Here is a 12,308-nt window from a genome sequence, read left to right as displayed (position 1 = left end):
TTCTAGCAGTAAAGTTGAGATTCATCTACATTTTATGTAAAGCTGACATAAATATGGCATCACCATTTGTTCGTACTCGAAGGACCAAAAGTTGAATGCCTTTCACGGGGCAAATAGTGATTCCATGCAAAGTTAGGGGCAGCTGAGAGCAGAGTTCAAGTTGCTTTGAAGCCCATTTATTTATCCAGGGTTCTCCATGTGCAGATTATTCTATACTACAATTTTTAAGATATGCAAGTTGACAAAGCATTATCCTTACAGAATAAGAATGAGAAACTGTTTTGTGTAAATCAGTTGATCCTCATGTAAAGTTTGCTGCTTTGGCAATCAATTTTAAGAACCTGACCTTCATGGGTGGGATGGGGGGACAGACCAAAAAGACTTGAAAAGCACTTTAGCTCCATGAAACACTTCCAGCCGTTGCTTCTTTCTGTTTAATGATGGCCCCTTTTCTTCTCAGAAGTCTTACTCAAGTCCATCTTGTTTCCTCTTTTGCTCTTTGTGTCCAGTTTTCCTTCCTCCTATCCCCAACTCTCAGTACCTTTAAAGGGATCTTGTTGTATTAAGTATCACACTGGTCAACAGTGCTCCAAGGCCAGCAGTTCTTCAGTGTAAATGGTGAAAATTATTCTGGATTTCTCTATCAGCTGCTACTCAAGATGCAAAACTCTGACTCAGATATTAGTCTTTGCTGGAGCAGCACACAAAAAGTTTCTTTGAAGAGCTAGTCACTCTTAAGCCTATGTAAAGTTTGCAGCTCAATACAACAAGAGCAACCACATTCTAACACAACTACAAGCATACAATTCATACCTCTGGAAATAAAACATTTACTGACATGACATAAAATAAGATCTCTCAGCAGATGTCTTGTGGGAAGTGATATCAGGCTGAGTGCAAGCACAGATGAAACAAATGTTTTGTTCTGCATCATAGGTAATTAATGGCAAAAAGGAGTTGAGGGCTTGTTTGTTGTGTTAGTTGTCTAGATATAGACAGTAATTAAACATTTCAGTTGACAGGAATAACTATCCTATAAAGCTAAAAATGTATAGCGTTTCAAAATGACTATTATTGGAACAGCAGGAGTTATATTTGATGGGTCTGAGACCAAGAAGTCTTAGTGATGTACAAAATTCTTGATTCAGTGGAAATGTATTGCTAACCAAAAGAAAATAAATCCCATACCAAGAGCTCTTTAAAAAAACTGGGGAATCACACGGCTTTGTCTTAAAATTGAAGGTGTTTAAAGTATTAAATATATATTCATTGATCCTAGAAAGATCATTAGCTTTTTATGAGTAAGGACCTACTGAATTTGCAATTTGTGATTTTTTTTATGCAAAACCGTGAAATAGGTAGGTTCCCTTTGCCTCCCCTCCCCCAAAATCATGGGGAGCATGAAAAAACACAAAAATGGCCACTGAATAGGGGTGGGGGAAAGGGAGCTGCAAACAGAACAAGGAGGGGAAAGGGGAGCAAGAATAAATTGGAGGCTGAGCCCCTGATGTGGGCTCAGTTCAGGAGCTAAAATCAAGGGCCATCCAGGAAAGCTGGGATGGTTTTTGCACCAGTGTTTAAAGCACTTGCAGGCATGCTTCTGCAGCATGCTTGCTCACTTCTGCCTGAGAAAGCAGAGATGAACATGAAGAAGTCTTGCAAAACTACCAAATACATTTCAGTGGTGGACCATGCAAGACAGCATGCTGCAGAGACCTAGCATGCAGATGGAAACAGACTCTCCTGTACGATCTGCAATCTAACTCTAGATGCGTTCAGGAAAACCAGCATTGATTTTCACCTGGAGTCCAAGGTACACATGAAGAGGAAGACTGCTGCAGAGGCTGAAGGTCACAACAAGTGACACAACAAGTGGTCACAACAAGTTAATGGACTACCTGAAATAAAATGTGCCCAGTGTTGGCAGTCTTTTGAGTCCCAACAAGCTTCACCAGGACAATCTCCCTGTAGTGACTGCTTCACATGTAGAGTCCATGAAGGCTGCCTTGGCAAAGTATCATTTCTTTTCCATTGTGGCTGATGAAGACACCGACCCTCAGGACAACTATTTGCCACACATTTTATTTGTACAAGGGAGCTGGACCATCTGAGACCTGCCTGTATTTCAAAGTGAGCCAGGTCACCTCACCTCTGTCAATTTTTCCACCATGTCCCAAGCAACCATGAAGGTAATTGTCATCTATGGTGTAGACTTTAGCAAGGTCTCAGCATTCCTATCTGACAATGTCATGTACATGTGTAAGGCTTTCTCCAGTATGCTCCAAGGAATGCTGCCCGACACTGTTCATGTCACATGCAATGCACACATTCTGTCTTTAGCAAGTGACATCTGGCACACAAAGGTCCCTCAGGTGGATAGCTTGGCATCTTTCAAGAAAGCCTTCAAGCAGTGTCCAAGTCATAAAGGTCCAATACAGGGAGTTCCTTGCTAGTCACAGTGGGGATTCAAACGTCACTGTGTCTCTGCCACCAGAGCCTGTGCTCACACAGTGGAATTCCTGGTTCAATGTGGTTCATTACCACCCCAAGCACATGCAGCACTACCAGCTGTTTGTGAGTGAGGAGCTGGAAATCACACCTGGCACAGTGCATGCTCAAGCTTTGCAGTCTCTTAGGGCAATGTGACATTCAAGATCAAATGATGTTTGCGGCTGACAACACCATCCGATTTATGGACCTGACCTGGTTTGAAGGCCGTCAGGCTGTGATCCGCCACACACACACACACAAGGTGAAGTATTAGATACACTGGGTCAAAGACAGGACATTGCAGAACTGTCAAGCTCCCCACATGAAAACCACTGCAAAAGGATCCTGTTCCAGGCAATAGCCATAAAGCTGAGCCACTTACTACAACTCATCACTGCCACCACAGTTCAGACAAGTTGTCTGCCCTCTTCCTTAGTGCTGCTGTTCACATTGTGGATCCCAACCAGGTGTCTTTGAGTTTTGACCCTCAGCTTTGAAAGTCTGGGGAGGGGTGGGGAAGGAGAATATGACAATGAACTTGCTGCCTACATGAACTTTGTGAAAAAAGTGCCAGATGTCTGTGTTCTGGGACTCCGATTGTGACTGATTTCCAAATCTTTATTCCCTGGCAAGGTGCTGCTTCACCATTCCTACGAACCTGGTGGATGCTGAGTAGGCCATCTCAGTGTAGGGACAAGTGTTCACCCACGCAGAGGCAAAGAATGCATCCAGCCACTGTGGCTGGGTGAACCATGTTTGCATTTAAAACTGTCTGAACTGCCTGTCTCAAGGTTAGCATTCAGTTTCAGTAAACTCCTTTTTATAAAATCCTTCATTAATGTGTATACAGTTGGTATTAGGGCTGTGTGAAATGGCACCATTCGGTTTTTACTTGCATTTCAAGGTTTTGACGAAACAGTTTTGTTTTGAATTCTGTTTGATTCAAAACTGCTGTTCCATTTCATTTAATTGAAACAGTGACTCTGTTTGGACGCCATTTTGACGTTTCGCCCGTAGGCTATAATGGGGAAACTCAAAACAGCCTCTCTCATCTGGCAGGCAGATGAGGGGTCTGCAACCCTGGGAGGGGTGCGGGGCCTGTGCCAGTTCTTCTGGGGTTGCAGGTCCCCAATTTGCCAGATGAGGGAGGGAAGCCAGTGCTGCCACCTGGGACCCGCGCCAGCATGCTGCTGGTCCCAGGCAGCACCACCTGGCTTCTCTCATCCAGCAGGCAGATCAGGGGCTGCAACCTCGGGAGGGCTGGGGGGGGCTGTGCAATCTGGCTTAGCTCCCTTCCCTAGCCTGATCAAGCTGGGGACAAGAACTGAGCCCCATCACTCAGTTCCCCTGCCCAGCGCTGTGATCAATCAGGCTGGGGAAGGGAACTCAGCTCAGCTGGGCTGAGTTCCCTTCCCCAGCCCAATCCTAGAGCTAGTGAGGGAAACTCAGCCAGGCTGATTTGAAACTCGAAACATTCAGAAACTTTCAAAATGTTTTGGGTGCCCTCGTTTTGTTTTGAGGCTGTTTCAAAGCCCTTTGTTTCATTTGGATTTCACTGTTTCAAGCTTGAAATGAGTCAAAACAGTGTTGAAAGGAAACAGCCAGCACAATTTTGCACAGCTCTAGTTGGTATTAGTTACAATTCATATTGTGCCTAGTACAGCTTTTTACATATTTCAGTATAGAGTTTAAGTGCTTGGATAGTATTACTTACAATTCATGGTGTCCATTCCTCTTCTTCAATAAGTTTTCATTTTACATATTAAATAAATGCTTAGACTGCTTAATAATATTGTGGTAATTAATGGCTTCCTTAGGCTCAATCCCCCTGATCAAGCCCAGGAAATTCATTAACCACATCCTAGACTGCTAGACTGCTTGCTAACACAGCAATCCCTGCTCAAGCCTGGGAAATCCATTAATTCCTACATTAGCAAGCTGTTTAGGATATGGTTAATGGCTTCCCTAGTCTGATCAAGCCCACAGACACCATTACCCATGTCCTAGACTGCTTAATAATGTGGCAGTTAATGGCTTCTGTGGGCTTACTCCCCGATCAGGCCTAGGGAAGCCAGTAATCATCACAATGACAAACCTTGGTTTGGGGTCATCTTGTCAATCTCCAAGGAGGGGAGATCTTCCAGTGCCCCTCGGGCAGAGGCATAGGGTGCCCACTACACATGAAAATGGTGTCAGATGCTGCACTGGGACCATGACATTGGGAGGCAGCTGCCCCAAACTCAGTAGGTCCCTATTTATGAGATATGCCAATGTATTGAATCTGGATGTGTGAATCTAAAATGACTTTGTTACTTTGTTGAATATGCTAATACTAATGCATGTGTAGGTTTATTTTATGTTTACAGGAGATACTGTGCCTGCCGGTCTAGCAGTACTCTTGCCAATACTTGTGGCTAGAATAATTTATTTATGAAGGACCTAGGGCAAACATAGCTGGTAACAAGGATAGGATCCCACAAACATGCATTAAAGCTATGAAAAGAATCTGCTCTGAGTTCTTGAAATATGCTGGAACCTAAAATAGCTGCTTATATATGGACTATCTAGATCTTAAAATGGCACCCTGGAGTACTGGTCTACATATCTAGAGCAGCTGGAGCATTTTTAGTGAATAAGACTTTCCCCCACAGAAACATGTAGCTGCATTACTGAGTTTAACGAGAGGAAAAATATCTAGTTTGTTTGTTTTTGTTTGGTTTTTTTCGGGGGAGGGAGGGATTCTGCACAGACTGTTCACCCTAGAAAAGCCAGCAAGCAAGAATTAGTGAAAATTGTCCAAGAACATCTAGAACTTAGGCCATGGCACAAAGGTTCTGTAAGAGAAATCAGCTTGAAGGTGAATCTATTTCTTCTTCTTGCAACAGTTAGACGAATTGTCAAAAAAATAAGTTTTAAGGAAGAACTTAATGAGCCCCCAGACAGATTTGTGGGGGCTACTTAAGAGCTTCCTTTTGTATGGCTTCATTAACAGAGGAAGAGCTCACCTTTAAACATGCTCCAATCTCAACAGCAAAGGATGCCAACAAATTGCATGGAGGAGTGCTTATGGAAACTGGGATGATTGGGTTAAGTGTGCCATGGAAGCTAGGGCACGCGGTAACCTGATGCATACTACTGGTGTTGAAAAAGTTCTTAAACTCCAACTAACTGCTGATTTTAAGGAATGCTACTGCTGAAGTTGTAGCAAAAAAGGCACATATCCAAGCAATGTGGCATACTAAATAAAGAAGTGTGTAGTAAAATATAGGAAAGGGAATAAAAAAGTATTTGTAATAGATAAGGACAGTAGTGACAGAGATAGTGAGAATGGAGTATATCATAAAAACAAGGATGATAAATCAGTCATCTGGCTGACACCCCAGGTTGCTGGTAAAACCCATAACATTCAATTGGATACAAGCTCTGCAGTGTCTATTACCTCATATTCCAAATATTTTTAAAAATATGAAATTAAAGGAGCCCCCAGTGTCCTTAAATACATGCACCAGAGAGAAAATCATGCCAAAGGAGTAAACTAAGTGCCTGTAGAAAATAAGTGGTACTTATTAGACTTATATAATTGGAGAAAGGGGGAACTGTTCTGTGGGGTCATGAATGGCTATAAGATTCCCTTCCACTGGAATTGTATAAATATGCTGCAGGTACCTCTCAATGGTCTCTTGAGAAAGTTAAACAACAATTAGAAGGGATATTAAGCCAGGCCTCTAAAGTGATAGGAACTTTAAAACACAAAGCTAGAAAATGATAGATGAAAATGCCGAGGTCAAGTTTCATAAAGCTCAGATAGTTCCTTAAAGCATGCATGCCACAGTAGTTGTAGAACTGAACTGCCTAAAAATAAGGCATACTTGCAAAAGTAGCCTTGATTTGAATGGAGCATTCCTATAGTGCCAACTGTTTTTTTATATATTAAAGAAAAAGGTGCAATGCGGCTATCTGAGGACTTCAGGGTTACTATAAACTCTGTACTAAAAGCTGATACAATAGTCACTAACTCAAATTGAAGATGTATCTTTGCCACATTAGCAGGAGGAAGGATTTCACTGGATTGATGTACACATAAACTTATGTACAAAAAAAAAAAACCAACAACATTCAGAGGGGTATCTTACTGTAAGTATGCAAAATGGGTTATAGCAGTATAGTATTTCATATTGCTAAAGATCTACTCAAATTGAGGTAGCAGACAGGTGATTTTGCAGGTCAATCATGAACATTTTTGCAGACTTATCATGGCAGGGCCCCACATGCCTGTGGCTGAGGGGCCCTGGTGGCCCTGCCCCTCGTCACTGCTTGGCTGAGGGCTTTCATTATGCAGCCCCACCCCTTACTGATGATTGGCCAAGGGGCAAGGCCATGTGATGGAGGAATTTGAATCGAGTATCAAAACATCTAGGAAAGTATGCGTTGTGAGTAAATTTCACAAGACTCCCTAATTTTTTGAAGACTCAGTTGTTTATTGTGGACATGCTATTGACACACAAAGCCTACATGCTTCTCAAGAGAAGATTAAAGCAGTTTTAGAAGCCCCACATCCAAAAGATGTTTCACAACTCCGATCTTTTCTAGGATATATCAATTACTGTAGTAATTAGTAACAAATCTAGCAATAGTGGTATGGCCTTTAAAATGTTTGTTGAAAATGGGTTTGGTCATGCAAGTGTCAGAAAGCTTTCCTAGAAGCAATAAGCCTGGTGACATCTGTTAGGGTACTTGCTCACTTTAATCTATTGTTGCCTATCAAGCTAGCATGCGATGCATCCTCACATGACATTGGGACTGTTATATGACATGCTATGCCCCATGGTACTGAATGATCCATAGTGTTTGCATTGCACTTGCTTATAGCATCAGACTGAAATTATGCGAAGAAACTTTAAATCTGGTGTAAAGAGTGAAGAAACTTGAACCAATATCTGCATGGGGGAAAAAAGAGTTTACATTGGTCACAGTTCACTAGCTTTTAGTCTCAATTCTCCATCCTAAGAAAGGACTGTTCGGTATAATGCAGCACCTATGAAACAGTGGGCCAGCTCCCCAGTCATTGGATCATGAGATGGTCGAGGCTGCAGTTCTCCAGCTTAACCATAAGGATATCATGGGAGACCAAGTCAAAGGCTTTCTTGAAATCCAGATGTATAAAATCAACCTCGTCTCCTTTGTCCAGACAATGCGTCACCTGGTCAAAGAAGGAAACCAGGTTGGTCAGACAAGACCTTCCAGAAACAAAGGCATGTTGGCTAGCACTCAGAAAGTTGCCTTCCTTTAGCCAGTTGCCGATGGAACCTTAGATGATTTTCTCCAGGTTCTTTCCAGGGATGGACATCAGAATGATTGGCCTGTAATTCCCTGGATCTTCCTTCCTCCCTTTCTTGAAGACTGGGACCATGTTGGCTCTTTTCCAGTCTTCTGATATCTCTCCTGAGCACCACTAGTTCTTAAATATCTCCACCATAGGGTATGCTATGATGTCTGCCAGCTCCTTCAGGACTCTCAGGTACATTCTATCTGGGCCCACGAATTTATGGATGTCAAGCCTCTCGAGGTGTTCCCTTAGTTGATCTACATCAATTTTGGGCCCATCTCCCACACCCTGGATGCTTTGCACCCTGTCCGACAGGGCAACCCTCTTGGGCAGGTGGAAGACCAATGCAAAGTAATCATTTAGGAGATTAGCCTTTTCCTGAATGCCAGACATCAGCTACCCCATTTGATTTAGCAGGGGCCCAATGTTGCCTTTGTTCTTTCTCTGACTTCCCACATATCTGAAGGAGGACTTTTTGTTGTCTTTGATTCCCGTGGCTAGCCTGAGTTCAGTTTCTGCCTTGGCTCTTCTGGTCCATTCTCTACAGGTGTGGGCTAGTGCAGTGTAGTTCTCTTTGGTGATGATTCCCATTTTCCATCTGGTGTATGCTTCTCTTTTTAGTTTCAGGAGGTCCAAAAGTTCCCTATTGAGCCAAGGGGGTCTCTCACTGACTGCCTTTCCTGCAGAACAAAATGGACTTTCCTTGTAATTTCAGGATTGCATCAACCATGCCTTGTGGACTCCCCTTTCTGAAGGGCCATCATCTCTTAGTGCCTGATTGACCTGTCTCCTGAGTTTGTGAAAGTCAGCCTTCCCAAAGTGAAAGATTTCTGTTTTACTGAGAGATTTGCCTACACTGTGTTGGACAGAGAAAGTGATCAGTTCACGGTTGCTGTCACCAAGCTTCCCCTCAATCCTCAGATCATTCACCAGATCATTCCCTTTGGCCAGAACCAGGTCCAGCAGTCCCTCTCCCTTAGTTGGCCCATAGACCTTCTGCATTAGAGCAGAGGTCATCAATGCAAGCAAGAAAGCTACGCAACCAGTCAGATTTGGCCGTATGTTCTTCCCACGAGATGTCAGGGAAGTTGAAGTCACGCATAACGACCATGCATGGGGAGCATGCAGCCACAACCAGTTCCCTATTGAATTCAATATCCAGCTCTTCCTGTTGGTTGGGAAGTCTGTAATATAATTGTAGGAGTCAATCTCTTTCCCTATGCTCTTTCTGTATTTTAATCCAGAGAGTCTCAAGACACCATCCTTGGTTACTAAACTTGGTTTGAAGGGAAGTGTGCTGATCCTTGACATAGAGAGCTACACCCACATCCTTCTTCCAAACATGGTCTCTCCTATACAAGGTATAGTCTTCTATACCTATGGACTAGTCATAGGTGGAGTCCCACCGGGCCTCCATTATCCCTACGAGATCATAATCTTTGTCAGTTCCTCTTGCTTGTTTCCCAAACTCCTGGCATTTGTTTATAGGCAGCTGAGCCTGCCCTGGGAAGCCCTGGACTTCCCTGCACACTGGCACATGACCTTCTCTTGGGCTACCTAACCTGTTAATACTATGGTTGACATGACCTGGGTTTGAACTGTTAGTTGACCACCTGTCCCACAATGATCCTAGTTTAAAGCCCTTTCAAGTAGGTCAGTCATTCTGTCTGAGAAGATCTCTTCCCTTTCAGGGTGAGGTGGAGGCTCCCTTCCCGACAAACTGCTACCTCTCTCCCTGAAGCACGGACCATGGTCAAAGAAGCCAGACCCCCTTGTGATGGAGTCTTCTTTAACCCCTTTGGTGCACCTTTCCCGCTGCCAGTGACTGGGAGGATTGAGGAAAAACTACCTGTGTCCCCAGGCCCCTGAGCTCAGCCCCCTGTAGTCATTTATGACCCAGCCAGGATTATTCCGAGTAGTGTCATTTGTCATTATTGATCTGTGTCCCACTTTCTCATCTGTTGCCCCCCCAAATCTGTTGCACTTGCAGTAGCCTCCCTGATTAAGGGAGGCTTAGAGTTGGCCCATCACCCCCAATACAACAAATAGGCATAAGGCACTAGGATAAGCAACCTACTTTCTGTGGAATTTATTCTAGGCCAGGCAGGAAAAAGAACAGTTTGTTGCTAGGACTTACAAATTATGTAGATCAGTGGGTTGGGGGTGGGGGAGTTGTGTTTTTTTGTGGGGGGTTTAATGTATAGTACTGCAGCTGTAACCTAACTAGCTCATTAATACTCTTACTATTGATTTTTCTTGCTCAGGCAAGAGAGAGACATTCCATTAACCATGAAAAGACAGGTATTTAGGCACAGAAATCCACTGAGTGCTATAACAATACTTTTGCATTCTGTGAATAATACCCAGACTGACACAGTTTTATTTCTTCTTGCTTACAGTACAAACAGGCATCAGCTCTGGGAAACATACATACCAATGACCTTTCTATAAAGGGAATTATTATCTTTATAGCCTGTAAATAACATGTCTTTATTGAACCCAAAAGAGTTTAAGAGTCCTGTCTTTCACAAACCTGACCTACATTTTACATTGTTTTATTCTTTAATAACTTGTTATATATAACCCTATCGGGATTTTATTGGGTTTGTTTTAGTAACACCCATTTCCAACTTGGTACCTCCTCATAGAAGACAGGCTTTTGGACTAAGCAGTACAAGTCATTCTTTTTCTAACAACTAGATTACAAATTTAGAAATTAAAAAAATTTGAACTATTTTCATTTCCAAATGGTGCATTTGGAGAGTGTGTTTTGTTGGGTTGGGGTTTTTTCCCATTTTGTAAAAAAGCAAAACAAAAGTTAAGATCTAGGCTCCTCAATCATTGCTAACTAAGGATTAGAGTATTTACGAAACATATGCTATGGTTCAAAATTAAAGCAAGAAATGAAATTCAGCTGATCAGGTGTCACATGATTATGTGAATGAGAAGGTCAGTTTTCCTTGCAAAATCTTCAAGTAGCTTTGAATCCTGGATATCAAAACATATAACTTAACAAAAATAGTACATTGCACAGTGTTTGGTCTGTTAAAATGCAATGACATTCCTCATGAATTTGAAGACACACTATCTTTGCACTTGTCTAAAATGCTGTCATATTTTAACCCTATATATTTGAATCTTACTTAAAGTTTAAAGTTAAATGAGTGCATTTATCATATTTCTATTCAAGACCAGGTACGCATGTTCAAAAAGCTGAATACAGAAGAGATCTAAGTTTCATGCTTTACTCTAAGCACCATAGGTTAGGTCAGGAGCAAACAAAACAGATGTTTGCCCTTTGGTGGGATCCCCATGCAGGCTGCCTGCATTGGCTGGGGTCAGCAGGGTTGGGAACACTTCTGCATGCCTCCAAGCAGGCTGCTGGAGAATGCCAAATCCAATGGAGCAGCCTGCCACCCCTGATTAGTCAGTGCAGCTGCTCTCCTCAGCCCCACCCCCCTGCCAGTGGCCAGCTGTCAGCACTGGTGGTGGTGGGGGCGAGGGACAAATGGAGGCCACCTCACCCCAACCCCCAGAGCCAAGCCATCACAGCTAGGGAGGGTGGGAAGTGTGTGGGGTGGGCTTCTGCTTTCTGTCCTCTGTCACCCAGCCCAGCTGACACCTCCTGCTTGTGCCTCTCAGGCAGGCTTGGCTAACAGCAAGATGAGGAGGAGGAAGCAGAAACCCTGCCACATGGGCCTGGCCCCCGTCCCTCCAGACACAAACCAGCACAGCTGGGGGACCCACACAGCATGGGGCTCCATTCCTCCACTCTCCTGCTGACAGAAGGGCTTTGTTGCCTCAGCTCTATGATAACCCAGGAACAGGGCCAGCTGAGTGCTCAGCCAGAGCAGCTAAGAGTAAGCCACATTCCAGCATGCCTCTGTGAAGGGGTGGAAGGGAAATGGAGGCCTGTAAAATGGGCCTGGACTGCCAGCAGACTGCAACCTATCTTGAGTCAGTAGGTGATCTGGTACAGAAGTTAGATAAACTGGCTTAACCTAAATTATGGAGGTCTGATACTACATCCATCCAGATGGATCTTAGATTGGGTTCTACCATTTTTCAACCTGTCGATGTGCACTAAACCTCTGTATGGTTATAAGTGTAGATTGGTTTCTGACTACTTATATCAGTATAAGTGTAATGCCTGTATCTACCCCAAACTGTCTTGCATCAAGCAATATCATAAGCATGCAAGAGATCTTGATGACAACTCACATTTTTAAAGGAGAAACTAAAGACTGTCCAAAGGCCAAGTGAAGAATCTGAAAAGAATTCTTCAAGGACATGGTCATGCTATCAGTAGTGTCATGTACTAAAATAACTTCTAAGAGCAGGCTTGTAAGGCAATTGTATCTTCTTCTGATTATTTACAAGGGATTTTAAACTTCCCTTCCTCCAAAAAGGAATTAATTTTGTTACTGATGTTAACTGCATTGGAGGAAAAAAAAAAAAAGGACACAAAAAACACCATGTCATTTACATTCAA

Source organism: Gavialis gangeticus, unplaced genomic scaffold, assembly GCF_001723915.1.
Source record: "Gavialis gangeticus isolate Ggan-Ray unplaced genomic scaffold, GavGan_comp1, whole genome shotgun sequence".
In the NCBI taxonomy this organism is placed as follows: Eukaryota; Metazoa; Chordata; order Crocodylia; family Gavialidae; genus Gavialis; species Gavialis gangeticus.
Note: the sequence above shows the minus strand (reverse complement) of the source record.